General features: G+C 36.9%; 1 long non-coding RNA gene across 1 annotated transcript; it reads left to right on the forward strand.

The window, feature by feature from the left end:
* Positions 1-6,678: 6,678 nt before the first annotated feature.
* LOC113960501 lies at positions 6,679-8,377 on the forward strand. Its single transcript, XR_003532043.1, has 4 exons — positions 6,679-6,792; positions 7,498-7,556; positions 8,019-8,135; positions 8,270-8,377. It is a non-coding gene; the product is annotated as an uncharacterized LOC113960501 (long non-coding RNA).
* Positions 8,378-13,556: the final 5,179 nt, after the last annotated feature.

The raw sequence follows: 13,556 nt of genomic DNA on the forward strand, positions 1-13,556 counted from the left end.
TTAGGGCAGGAAAAAGGAGCACAAGTTGAAGCAGGACACCCTACTTGAATAATTAGAACTTTCTTGGAAGAAAAAAAATCTCATCTCCTGTCACCATTAAAGCCAAGGTGAGGTGTCCTAAGGGCTCTTTAATATGAGATACATAAAGGTTTTTTGGAATAAAGACTGGCTTATAAAATGTTCCTATCAGAACTTCCACTTCTTTAATAAAGGAAGTTACTACCAATAGTGAGCATTCTTTCAGAGGAGCTGGCCCCTTGCCATTTTTCCTAATTTACCCAGCATAATCCTAAACACAGTACAGGAAACCAGAACACTACTGCATGGTTCAGTAGTCCACTTAAAGAGTAACTAAACTTAACCTACTGCAATATTAATTCCAAGCAACTTCCAAAAGATAGTGATGGGAGTTTTCTGAGTCTCTCTCTGTGACCAATAGCTGAAGACAGGTTTCTCCACAGCCTTTCAAAGAGATTGACTTCAGTGTTCCTCCCAAGAGGAACCTATCTACTTATGTAGGCTACAGGGTGACACTAGCTTTCTTTGGCTAACGTTTTCTTTTCATACTGTCCCTCAAAATTTTTTTCAATTTTTTGGATGTAGTTTCTGCACAGTTTTGCAGGGTTGCCAATGCAAAAAGTGCTTCCTTACAGGAGGAGATTATTCCAAAAGTAAGGAAGTAGAAACATTTTACCCAGCCCACTTTTAGACCACTCACTCAGGTCATTATATCCCTCACCACACCAGCTTTTAACATGCTTTTGGTTAGTGAACATACTGCAGCTGCATGTGTAGATCAGCCATTTACAAGTTGATTAGAAAGGGGTCTGAGGCAAGGCAAAGCATGTCCCAGTGAAAATAGAGATATTTTTCCTGCACCACCCACACATTTGGAGTGGGGATATAGGTAGTTTTCTTATTTCACTCTAAGTCCAAAGAAATTTAAAACACTTAATTACAAGATACTGTATGTAACTGGGGAAATTAATCTAAACCAGAGAACTCTGATATGGCCAAGAAGAATGGAAACAGTCAAGCTAAGTATATGTAAAGAATGTACTTATTTTATAATATTTTTTCTCAAACTGTGAGGCATGCCTTTCTCATTGAAGTGAATGGAAATACGAAGGAGGCATGTGCTGTGACGAGGCACAAAGGAGATGCTAACTGGTTGTGAGTGAAGCATAGGATAAATTAGTTGTGATGTACTCTTTGGAAACGTTTAAATTCAGGCAAAGCTGAATTTTTTTTTCATTCCACCATGATCCCACACAATAGAATTATATTCAGTAATATACTTACTGCATAAGTGTATTATTTTTGATTATACCAAAAATATGATAGCTTTTAGAAGGGCTTTTTTGCCTATTGTTATTTATCCAGACTTCAAGAAATGTTCTTCTTGGGGCTATGCAATGATTTCCACAATAAAAAAAAAAGATTAAAGGCTGTTGTAGGCTTACCCATATTACACTGAGTGCACCTCACTTTCTCTAAACCTGGAATCTATAATCACCTTCAGGTCAGTTTAACATATAGGTGGGAAACTGCTTTGAAATACTATGTGTTACAGGCACAAGGGAACTAGCTATGAATGAACCTTCATCTGCAGAAATCAAATTAGTTTGTCCTTTGTGATAAATAGGGGGAGAAAAGAGGAAAAAATTAATACCAGGTATAAACTCTTGAAAAATTTGCATGTAAGCACAGGACTAAGGGTTTGGTTCATGCTGATCTGTTTGAAATATTCTTGAATAGGATGGCTTGAATCTAAGCAATCAAACTAAAAAACTGGACTGCAGATCCAGATTTTGAATTCATTAGTTTGGAAGCACACAGAGATTTGGTTTTAATCTTATTGTAAAGTTCATAACTAGATCAAAGCACAGAGTTTGGGGGGAAGATGATTTCCTGTCTTGAATGTTTTTCTGATCTATAGTAGCAGAAATTAATCTTAAAATGTAATACATCTACATCCTTCACTTCTCTGTTAGATTCCTGCTCCAGTATGAAGAGATGTAGTCTCCTTTTAACCTTTGTTTAGAGGTACAGTTTACTTTATTGCTCCATCACATTTCCAGGCATCAATAGTAACCTTCGGAATATACAGTACAAGCGTCAGTTTCTTTGCATTGATGTGCATTAGAGGTTACCTGCATTTTCACCCATGCAAACTAATTTCCTTCTGATTAACTAAATGCCTCGTAAGTCTTAACTAGTAACAGTTTCCAAAAAGCAGGAAAGGTGTAAAAATCAAGCTGACTAATACAGACTAATACAGAATAAGAACATTTGCATTTCTTGTGAATGTTATTCTTGTAGTGACAACTCTTTACCCTTGTTCACGTGCAAATGTAGAATATCAAGTCTTGTTCTCTATTATTGCTTGCAATTGCCAGAAAATGCTGAAATATCTGTGTGGCTTTTTTTCTTAGATTTATGACATTTATGAGCCGTAGATAGCTGATGTTTTCCAAACAATGATATCATTTAATGGAAGAAAGACAACACTAAAGGTCCCTTAGCAATGATGGGTGGTACTCTGTTCTTGCACCAAAAACTCTCGTGTCCAAAGTGGCTCAGTGAACCTCAGTCCTAGAAAAATTCAGAACTACAGGAGTTTGTGTTTCTTCTTCAGTGCCAAATAGCAGGCATTTGAAATTTCTTCAAAGGTGAATCTTTTTCAGAGGAGAAGGAATGGAGAAGAAACAGCATGGGGGGAGGCAGAGCGGGTACCTCTTAGAAGAGCATACGTGAAATTCCACTTTGAAAAGCATAATAAGGAACTGCTCCTGGTAATGTAAAACAGGGCATCTGACTTGTTTTGTTGATCTTAGTAAAACAGGCTCAATAGTGAACTCTTCACTGGGGCTAAATACAGGAATCCATACACTCTAAAAGTATGCACACAGGGCCACAGGGCTGCCACACTGTTTGTGCAGAGGTACCCAACATGAAGAGCTGGCAAAGTGGTTCCGTTTTGCAAACGCAGTTTCTTTACGCTCTCCAGCCATGCTGTATGTGTGTTGTCAGCTTAAGACAGCTAGCCCCAGACTTGGGATACACTGGCTGTGTGCCTGCCCTTCGCCCAGGCAGGGGGCTGGAGTGGGGGACTACAACGCCTGACAATTCCTACTGACAGCAGTTGCCTTGTTGGATAGCAAATGGCAGAGCCTGCTTTAAAATACTCCCTCTTTCACTCAGTGACAACTCTCTGTATGTCAGAGATGTTTTCATTATTTAGTGGCTAAAATATCCCATGATATAATAACATTCTTTTTCTCAGCTATTTAAAGAGTTTATTTCCCCTGTTTTCAGTAGAAAGGAGGAGTTTGCTTCCTTATTACTAAGCACTACCATTTGAAAGAAGAATGTTGAATATCGCTGCATGGTACTGTTGGATTTAGTATACCCATATTATTCTTGTTGTTATTCTTTTTATTATTCTCCCTGATGCTGCTGAAGCACTTAAAGCTCCAAGTAAAAGTGATATTCAACTATTTTGACTGCTATACAAACAAGACTGTCCCTGTTCATAAGGAATTCTTCTGTAATTTCTTCTGTCTCTGCATGTTACAATTTATTCATATGCCTACTGAGTTTCAAGTCAGTGACACTTTATTCTTCCATTAATATCCCAAGTCTTGCTTGAATATTTATTCAGTTGCTTTAATTCTTTGTCTAGAAGCTGCTTTTTAAAAATATTAAAGGTGATTTCACATGTTAATATAAAGCTCTATAATGTGTATTTTCCACATCCTGTTTGAGGAAGTGACCAGGATACGGTAGTTAGAAAGCAGAAATATTGTGGAATCAGGAAAAAAAAAAGGCTTATTTTGCAACATTTCTGATGCAGACAAATCAGGAAGCACAGATTTTTCTAAAGAAAGCATGCTGTTGTTAGGCAATCTTCTGCTTTGTTTCTGAAACCTCTATCTACTCACTAATGCACAATTCTCACTAGAAAACAGATCAGAAAAGAAAGATGTTTTCCTTAATTGTTTTCTGATTGTGAAAAAGCGCAGACTCACAAAATCTGAGCAAACAACAAAGAAAAGATGAGTGAAAAAGTAATTAAAATATGTTTTCATAAGACATCCATGTATGATAAATATGAAATATCCTTCATGGCTACAATACATATTTTCTAGGCACAACATTCTCTGGTAATTTCTGGTTTATTCTTGGGTGTGTTGTATTCTGAGAAATCTTCTGCATGTGACAAATAGATGAAAGTCAGTGGGAAACCTGTTCCCATGTAGATTATAAAGTAGGAACATTTTAAGTTCTACAGAACTCTGTGATTTTCTGCCTATTAACTTTCTTAACGACGTCAAAACATTTATAGCATGTATTTTAAAGGGTGCAATATCCATCCAATAAACACTAATATTTCTTTCAAAGTATACTTGTAATAATAAATTTTCACACATTTTCAGAAATGTGTAAGTCAGTCTAAAAGAATTATTGTTTGTATACCAGCTGCTCCTCCCCACTATATTCCATTAAGGTTTTGTCATTGGTGTTAGTAATATTTACTTTCAGGAATGCCACAGAAACCACAACTTTCAATTATATTTGCTTACAGACATGTAAAAGAAACATATGTAAAAGCAATTAATAAAATATATATTTTATTAATAAATTACATATGTGTATATTATATATAATTTATATTTATAATATATATTATATAATATATATTATATATTATATCTTATATATTATATATTATATAATAAATATATAATATATTATATATATATTATTTATATTTATAATAAATTATAACGTTCACAGTTCCCTGAAAGTTTGTTCCTGAAGTTTCTCAGTTCAAGAACCTGGGCTCACCAAAACAATAAGCACAAGTCAAGCTGCTCACTTCTCATTCTGAAGAATGTCACTTAAAATTGTCTAGAACAAGCAGCACATTTTTATAGAGTAATTATTTTTATCCTTCATTCCTATTTCTTTCTTATTCAATGTATAATTTCTCTCTGGGCACTTCGATTCAAAGCTTTTTGGTATCAAAAGACCTCTAGTTGACTTAGCAGAGCTTTGAATGGGCCTGAGCTGCTGTAAGGTGGGAGCTAATGAAAACTGTGGTTTGTTCTCCCCTGGTGCCCTCTCAATAAAGTTTGCCAAGCTGAATAAAAAGCAGCGGCTCTGTTTTTTTATGAAAGGAAACAAGGCTGTGTAGAGTACCACCACCAGAATTATCTACCAAAGTTCAGTACAGGCTGGCCAGCACTGAGACAGGATTTACCTCCTAGAGTGTGATGAGAGATGAGAATTCAATGCTTTACTTTGCTTTTTCTGCTTTCCTTGTGTTAAAAAAAAAAAAAAAAAAAAAAGCTCAAAGCTTTTCACTGAATGAATTGTATTGTGAATCTGCGTTGGGGGATGAGGGGGGAGGGAAACTAGTCATAAGTATATTCAGTTTTATGTCCTTGAAGTAAGAAAGGAGTACTGAGAAGTACTACTGAGCACTAGCTTCTTGTGTTAAAATACAAGATTACTTTTCATTATTTCAGACAAATTGAACAATATTTTAGCATACATTTGTCCTCAAAAATGCTAAAGAATGCATATTTAGCAATGATCTTTGCACCTTTGGAGCATGTTTAAAATAAATTATTTCCTTGAGATGGTATAGCTACTCCCTGAAGAACATTAATTTATTATGTTCAGATATTTTCACACATGAAGGAGACCAACAGAACACCCCGGGTGGGATATATGAATTTTAAAATGACTTTAAAAGGAATTTCTTTTTTTCATGTCATACTAGAAAGTTGTCATTTCCTTGTTATGATTGTAAATGCACTTCCTTTCATTCATGCAGAAAGTCCAAAAAGGGTCAATTACTTTCTGTGACTCTGGAAAGCCTCTCTAAATAGAAGCTTATATAAATTTGTGCTTTTTAAAAATTAATAGAACAAGTCATCAAATATCTGTGTATTAGAAGTGTACAGCAGCACGTGAAAAAAAGTGTACACAGGACAGATATCTGCCACCACTACGGGGGAAGAAGAACAACAGGACTCACTTGAGCGATGGCTGTGCAGCCAAGGAGTGATGTGTTACAAGTGAGAAGTTGAGGGCAGCCTACATCTGACTCTACCAGGCATTTCCTTTAGTGTTTTGACCTACCTTTTAGTGTGCCCATTGTTCAGTCACTTTTAATTAAGACACATTACCTCGAAACCTCAGATATCCCACACAGAAATGAATGTGCATACATGGATTGCATATGTACAGAAAATCTGACATGTCCAGGCAGATCTGGGCCAATCTGACCGAGATAAGAAGGGACAACACATGTGAAGCTTTGCAGAAGCACTGGCATCTTGTGTGGGTGCTGTGCAGTCAACCAGGGTACGTTTGATGCTTTCCCCACAGTGAGCACAGAACCTCTGGAAGAGCCTTATGTCATGCTCCTACACTGGCAGCAGAACTGCAGTGAACACATGTTATTTCCCACTTGCTGTCATCTTCTGCTGATCTGGACGTATGAAAGTCATGGACAAATATTCAGGAACATCAAACACCATCCATACAATGTTTTATAATGGAAAGGGAGGACGTGGCTGGAGCAACCCAGATTATGGGAATAATCTTAACCTTAGAATGCATCAGATGGAACAACAGCATCTTACACCAGGAGGAAGAACCCAGGACAGGTAGAAGCATGTAGCCTGGAAATCAGATGCATGCTATCAACAGAAATTGTTTAAAGCTATGAAAATAACTTTTGAATTTTTCTGCACATTTTAGACAAAAAGTATATAGGTTGTTTTTTTTTATTTCCTAGTTATGAATTCATATATTAAAATTCTCCTCATGAATTCTAAAATATTGGCATGTCAAACTTTAAAAGAGGTGTTCCCCATGCCATTTTCATTTTTTCATTTTTTTAATTGAAAGAAAAATAAACTTTCCCAAATACATCTCTATATAATATCCTTGATAAAGAGTAACTGAGAGAAAGTATCTGCTACATTCTTTTGAATCCAGGACAAAAGTTTCTCCAGTTATACTTACTTATTTTCTTATCTTTCAGAATAAAAGATATTTTTTTCTTCCACCCACTATCAGCATACAAAATAATATTTGTACTTTAAAGTGTGATCACAGGAAATGTTACTCAAGGATAAACACTGCTTTGTGGGTGAGAGAAATTTGAATGTTTTGTTTCTATCAAAGATACCAGAACAGCCATCTGTATATAGGTTATGCTATCTGTAAGTTAGTGTCACTGTTTTACTGTTCTGGTGCCTGTACTCCTATTTTTTGCCTGATAAAGTTTCCGTCATATTCTTTTGTTTTCCAAACCAGTGAGAAAATCTTCCAGTTTCTTTTGTACTGAGCACTTAAAATATTGAAAAAAATCATTAAAAGAAATAATAAAAATGTAGATGACACTGAAGGAAAAGTGTTATTGCGTGATTCAAGAAATTTACTCTCATTCCTGATACCATTTTCATACTCTCACAGAATGTTTGAGGTTGAGAGAGACCAAAGCCACCAAATCCAGAAGGACATCAAGTAGAAGTGTAAGGCTGTTTCTGGTCTGGCCAAATATTCTCTTCTGCAAGGGAATTTGTCTCCTGCCTAATTCACTGCCCCATAATCTTCCTTGGAAGATTAAATAAGTAACAGTGGGCCTTCTGTTGGAGAAATTTTTTTTGTTTATTGGTAAGCCAGAGAAGCAGCTCAACACCTGTTTGTACTTCTTCTTTTCCCTTTCTCTACTTACTTACAGTGGACATTAAATTAGACAAAGTAAATTCGATTTTAAATTACAGACCGACTTAAAGTCACTCATGGAAGTTTCTTAAAATATTAGGAAAATTATAATTATGCTTACCTTTTCACTATCATCTCCATTTAAATTCAGGCACTGCAAATATGCATTATCAGTAAGTAGAAAGTAATTACTTGAAGCCAGGTACACTATTCTAGGGGAGATCACAGGGAGGTGGAAACATGGTAGAATTCCCTTTTCTGTATTCTAGACAAAAGTCAGAAAAAGCAAGAAGCTACAAAGCATTTCCACCCCAGTGTGTCAGAGCCCACACTCATTACCTCCCTGACAATATCCCAGGACTTAGAGTTAAAGGGATGGAAACAAGGTGAGATCCTTCAAGGTAACACCCTTGCCTCTCAGACCATGTTTAAAGTCCCTACTGTTTTCCGAGGGGCTCCAGTAAGTTATTATCAGGACTTTTACTGTGTTTGTGTGTTTATCATTCCTCTGGTTTTGCAGATGAGGAACTTCAGAATGGAGAAATGGAATGAACTGACCAAAGCAATTAGGGAATTGGTGCCAGACTCCAAAACTAAATCCAAATGAGCCCACGAGGCAATAAATTACAGATGAGTTTGGCATGAGAAAAGTCTTCCTTTTTAAATGCTAGGAATGCACTTGCCATGGCCCAAGAAAAAGATGAGTCTTGATTCATCTCTAATCAAAGCCATAGTACGTAGAACATGCCAGAATCAGAACACCGGGCACAAAAAAATGTTTGGAAAACGTCAGATTTCCCAGGAATTTATCTAATGACTCTGAGAATTTTTTGTCATTGCTAAACTTTCTACTGTGGTTTTTTTTGTTTTTTTTTTTTACTCACCTTTTTTTGCTAGCACATTCAGTCAGATCTAATTTGTTTATTTTATTTGTATAAATAGAAGACTATGGAGTTCAAGACAGCACAGCTCACAGATTGAAACCAGAAGATAATTTGATCATTCTCATGTTTTTCCCAGTGTGCTGGGTGGTTCTTTCTTTATTCTCTTCCATCCCCCTCCTCTCCTTCCTTCACTGCTGATGTTAATCAGAGAGAAAGGAAGTGACTGTTTTCCATTGAGAATGTTGATATTTGGTGAAAAAATAAGGGATGGGAGAGTGAAAGGTGCACAGAAAACAAAACAAAACAAAAAGTTTACTGATTAATTCCTTTTTATCTTTGCCAAATGCTGCTCTAGTGTGGGAATGGATGGAACTGGCAGTCACTTTCACTAAGCCGGAAATACCATCTTTAATAAATTCAGTTAAGGAACTGTATGGACACATAAATCTCTTTGTGTGTGTTTGACAGAAGTAATGTAATGTCAGGAGAATTTAGCAGGGATCTGAGGTCAGCCTGTTTACTGTCTTTTTCCTTCTGCCTTTCTGACACTCAATACAAGGGTGAAATATTTATACTTAAATAAGTATTGCTAATGCAGGATATTGAGGTCATCAGCATGAGAACAGAGTGACAATAGTCTGTGTAAAAAACTATACAAGCTTCTTCAAAATGCTATATTTAATTGCACTGGGTCTCTCTTTGCCTTCATTCTGCCTCCCAAAGCCAACATTTTATTTGGTTATGCATAATCCACCCTTCCACTACCTAACAGCTCCAAGGCTCGAATTCTGCTTAAACTGCTGTCAGGAAATTTTCATTATTACTACTTTCTAGGGCTTTGGTTGTTTACTGGGAACTTTGATCAATATTTTAGATTAACTAAATAATTGACTTCTGGTTCTAGTAAGTGTATTAAACCCTTTCTTTGCGTAGTACAATTATATTTTTCTGCGTCTTCACAGACCGTGTACTCTGCAGGTACTGAGGAAGCCAAATGACTCTCCATTCTGATATCATTTGTGCTACTGAATCTCTACCAAAGGTACCTGTACCATTCATATCATTGTTCCTTGTTAGCATGCAGCCTAAGGTTGTCTTCCCTGGTAAAAGTCTATACACATGAGTTCATCTGCAACCTCTAGATCCTAAGAGTATTTTCCCAATGCTTATGCATCTTTTCAGTTGTAGTACATTAACCTTGCTCTCCTAAGACCCTTATACATGTTTTCTGTCTCCTCTGCAAGATTGTTGTGGATCCTTTCCTCAAAGGCTCCTGAGAGTTCCTCAAAGCCTAGCCCCACTAATTTCCCTTCTCATAAATGCAGAGATGTGTGACTAGATCGTAACTACTGGTCTTCTCCTGTATATCCCCAATATCTGACTAAAAGTCACCTTCCTGTTTTGAAAAAACTCCTGTGAACTTGAGGCACCCTGAAGTATCTCAATTTTCTTTCTTTAATATTTAAATAATGATGTCAACAAACTGCTTGAACTGATAAACAGATTGCCTTTGTAGATTTTGTTATTTGGAATAACTCCCTCTCAGCAGTTCCCATTCCAAACTTAGTCTTCATCTAAAGAAAAAGTCCCTCCCCCCTTTTGTCATGTTTTTCCTTAATTTGTACTTTCTTTTAAATATTTTTCTTTTTACTCAAATAATTTGGGATAGACTTTTAAATTAATTTATTTATTCAATATGGAAGGATGAAAACAAACATAAGTGTATATACAGTTTGAAGAATATTTCTGATGAAAAAATGCAGTCTGCAAGTATTCCATCTGCTTACTCTTAAGTGATTCCTTAGTTTATTGGTGTAAGTCACAAATGGCTTTAAGTAATGAGTAATTTTATATCTCTTAGGTAATGTTCCAAAACTCTGCCACAAAAGAATGATTACACCATAAAGAGTCTCTAAATGTTATTTTTTAGTGAGTTAAAATCTCACTACGATATTCACTAAGTACAGTATTTATGTCATAGGTTTTCTAAAAGTGGATACTCGGTAACAGTGACAATAGAAAACCCAAAAAACTATGACAATGAATAATTCAGCTATTATGAAGCAATACTTTTACATTACTAAAAGTAATGAATGTGTTGCTTCCTCTTTAGGAATGATTTGGTAGATCTGCCTTCATCCTACCTTTTTCTTTCCTATCAAGACAATATGACCAAGACAGTATAAACTAATTGGTAAGAACCAATTAGCATTTTTAGTAAAATATAGATCACAGAAAAAACTCATCCCTATTTTGAATGTTGTGACTGGGGAGAAAGTTGAAGAGATGGGAAATTAAATTAGTTCTGCTTGTAAATTATAGTCTTAGGCCTTTTCCAGCAGTGACTTCTTGGTTTTGCAGCAAATGCCTCTGATATTTTCCAATTCAGAGTGCTCCCTCGCTGTGAGCTGCCTTGCTATGAGGCCACCTGGGATCAAAGCTACTTTCCCCCTCCTGTGGTCTCAACTAACTCCATTAGCTCTAATTACAAACACTTCTGTTATACCAACCAGATTTTACGGCTTCCAGTGAGTGAGCTACACAGAGAAGGAGAAAGTCCACATGGTACTACTGAGTTCCTTCTTCAGCATTATTGCTTACCATACAATAACCTCATTCATGGTAAACTCGAAGCTAGAATCACTTTGTCTTTACCTTGTGTAATCAAAAGGAGGTTTAAATTGTTTCTTGAAGTACATCATTCCAGAAATTAATGAACTGGGCCAAAGAAAAGGTTGTACAGGATTTAATTTGTCATATGTACTGAGAGTCCCAGAAACAGCTATAGTGTATAATGATGCCACTAACAACTTTTTTTTAATGCACAATACCATAAAACAAAAGTGTCTCATTCTGTATATACAACACACAGAGATAAATGCATCACTTGCTCTCAGTTTGTTTCCTGATGTCAACATTTTTTCAAACTGTTCCTTAAATGTAAGGGAAGATGGAAACAACCAGTTTATTTTAATGAGGATTGCATATTATATGACAGGGGGCTTACAGATTCTACCTGAAAGGGGCTAAATAATATGGTTCTGGACTTCCACATTAATGGTCACAAGTGAAAATTCCATTCTATAGACTGTGACAAGGAAAGCCTAACACTTTTCAGAGATGCAGAATCAAACATGCTCTAAAGCCTGAAAGAGCTTCCTCAGTCCCTGCTACTCCAAGAGATAAAATAAATTTGTTGATAATTAAATAGCATTGATGAACTGCCTGTCCACAGCGACCTCTGGAAACACTGTCATAGTTTCTCCAGCAAGTCATTCATAGCTAGGCTTTGCGAACAAAGATTTGGGAAGGCTCTATCCACATTTGCTACAGGTACACTGGTGGCTTATGAGGCCAATACATGACATATCCGATTGCAAAAGGCACAACAGAAAGACTCCTTAGATGGTGTATTCTGCGAGACATGATTCTTTCTGCGTTGCCTTTTTTCCTCGGGAGTGATCCTGCGTGCGTTCTCAAAGGAGACAGCTGCGTTATAGATTGTGTGTCTCCAGACCTCCCGATTTGATGCCAGAGTAGACCAGTTATGGTGATCAATATGACCAAGGCTGAGATGTTGTTTCAGGGAGTCCTTGTATCTATTCTTCGGAGCTCCTCTCATGCAGTAACCAGTGGCAAGTTCACCATAAAGTAGGATCTTAGGGAGGTGGTGATCCTTCATCCTGTAGATGTGCCCTGCCCAATGCAACTGTGTTCACAGTAATACTTGTGACTGCTGCTTGCTCTAGAACAGATGTATTGGTCACAAAATCTGACCAGTGGATGTTTAGGATTGTACGGAGGCAGCGTTGATGGAAGCGTTCTAGGAGACGCAGGTGGTGGCGGTAGATGACCCATGATTCGGGACCGTATAAGAGAGTAGACAACACTATGGCTTTGTAAACACTGATCTTGGTGCTTTTCTTCAAGTGTTTATTACGCCATACTCTTTTGTGGAGTTTTCCAAAAGCACTGTATGCCTTTGCTAACCTGTTGTCTATCTCACCGTCAATCTTACCGTCTGAGGAGATGAGGCTACCGAGGTAATTAAACTGCTGGACTGATTTGAGCTCTGATTGGCCAATGGTGATGTGGGGAAGAAGCCCATTCATGCTCAGCTCTACCCTTACTATGTACTGTTTATATGCTTTTGCCTAAAAGACCATGGAAGCAGCCAGTGTCTTTTTCTCTGTACCCAAGAAATCCCTGGGATACTTTTAACGACTTTGCTGGTCTGCAGAGCCAGTTGGAGAGAGTCCTTCCACAACTGAGCACAGATCAAACTGTCCTCCTCCCGTGGAGAAGTTTCAGCTTCATCTCTGTGAGAGCCAATCATGCTCAAAATCTCGTTTATTCCGTGGTACCTTATGAATCGACTTGTTTCTACAGCTGAGGGCTTTACTTCATTGAGGACAAGTGAAGATGTCAGTGGAGGAGAGCAGAGAAGATCAGTTGAAAATGAACCGAGAAACAGGAAAATCGAGGTGGAAATCCCATAACGTCAGCCACCTAAAAGCTGTACATCTAATTTAAATTACCTTGGCTCCATCCACAATCAGTACAAAAATGCAGGCACCTCTGGAATGGATCATCTCAACCACCTTAGACATCTACTTCAGACTAAGATAAATTGTGTTTTGTAAATGTCTCTTTAACTTCAATTTTTTTATTTTGAAACATAGGTGGTTATAGAAAGAACCACCTTGAAATTACTCATTCTTCATTTCAAAAATATTAAAATTTTAATTCTTTGTTTTTGGAAAGGCACTTTTTTCACCATTTTCACATAACAGAATTCCTGGTTTTCCATAATTATATTGGTCAGAATTAGTGAGATTTTTCCTCCTCTGACTACAGAACTCATTTGCCTCAAAACAAATGTTGACAATTACAACAGTCATTGATTCCAAAATTTCAAGACAG

The sequence above is a fragment of the Corapipo altera genome, unplaced genomic scaffold (assembly GCF_003945725.1).
Source record: "Corapipo altera isolate COAL_440 unplaced genomic scaffold, ASM394572v1 2b, whole genome shotgun sequence".
NCBI classification, from domain to species: Eukaryota; Metazoa; Chordata; class Aves; order Passeriformes; family Pipridae; genus Corapipo; species Corapipo altera.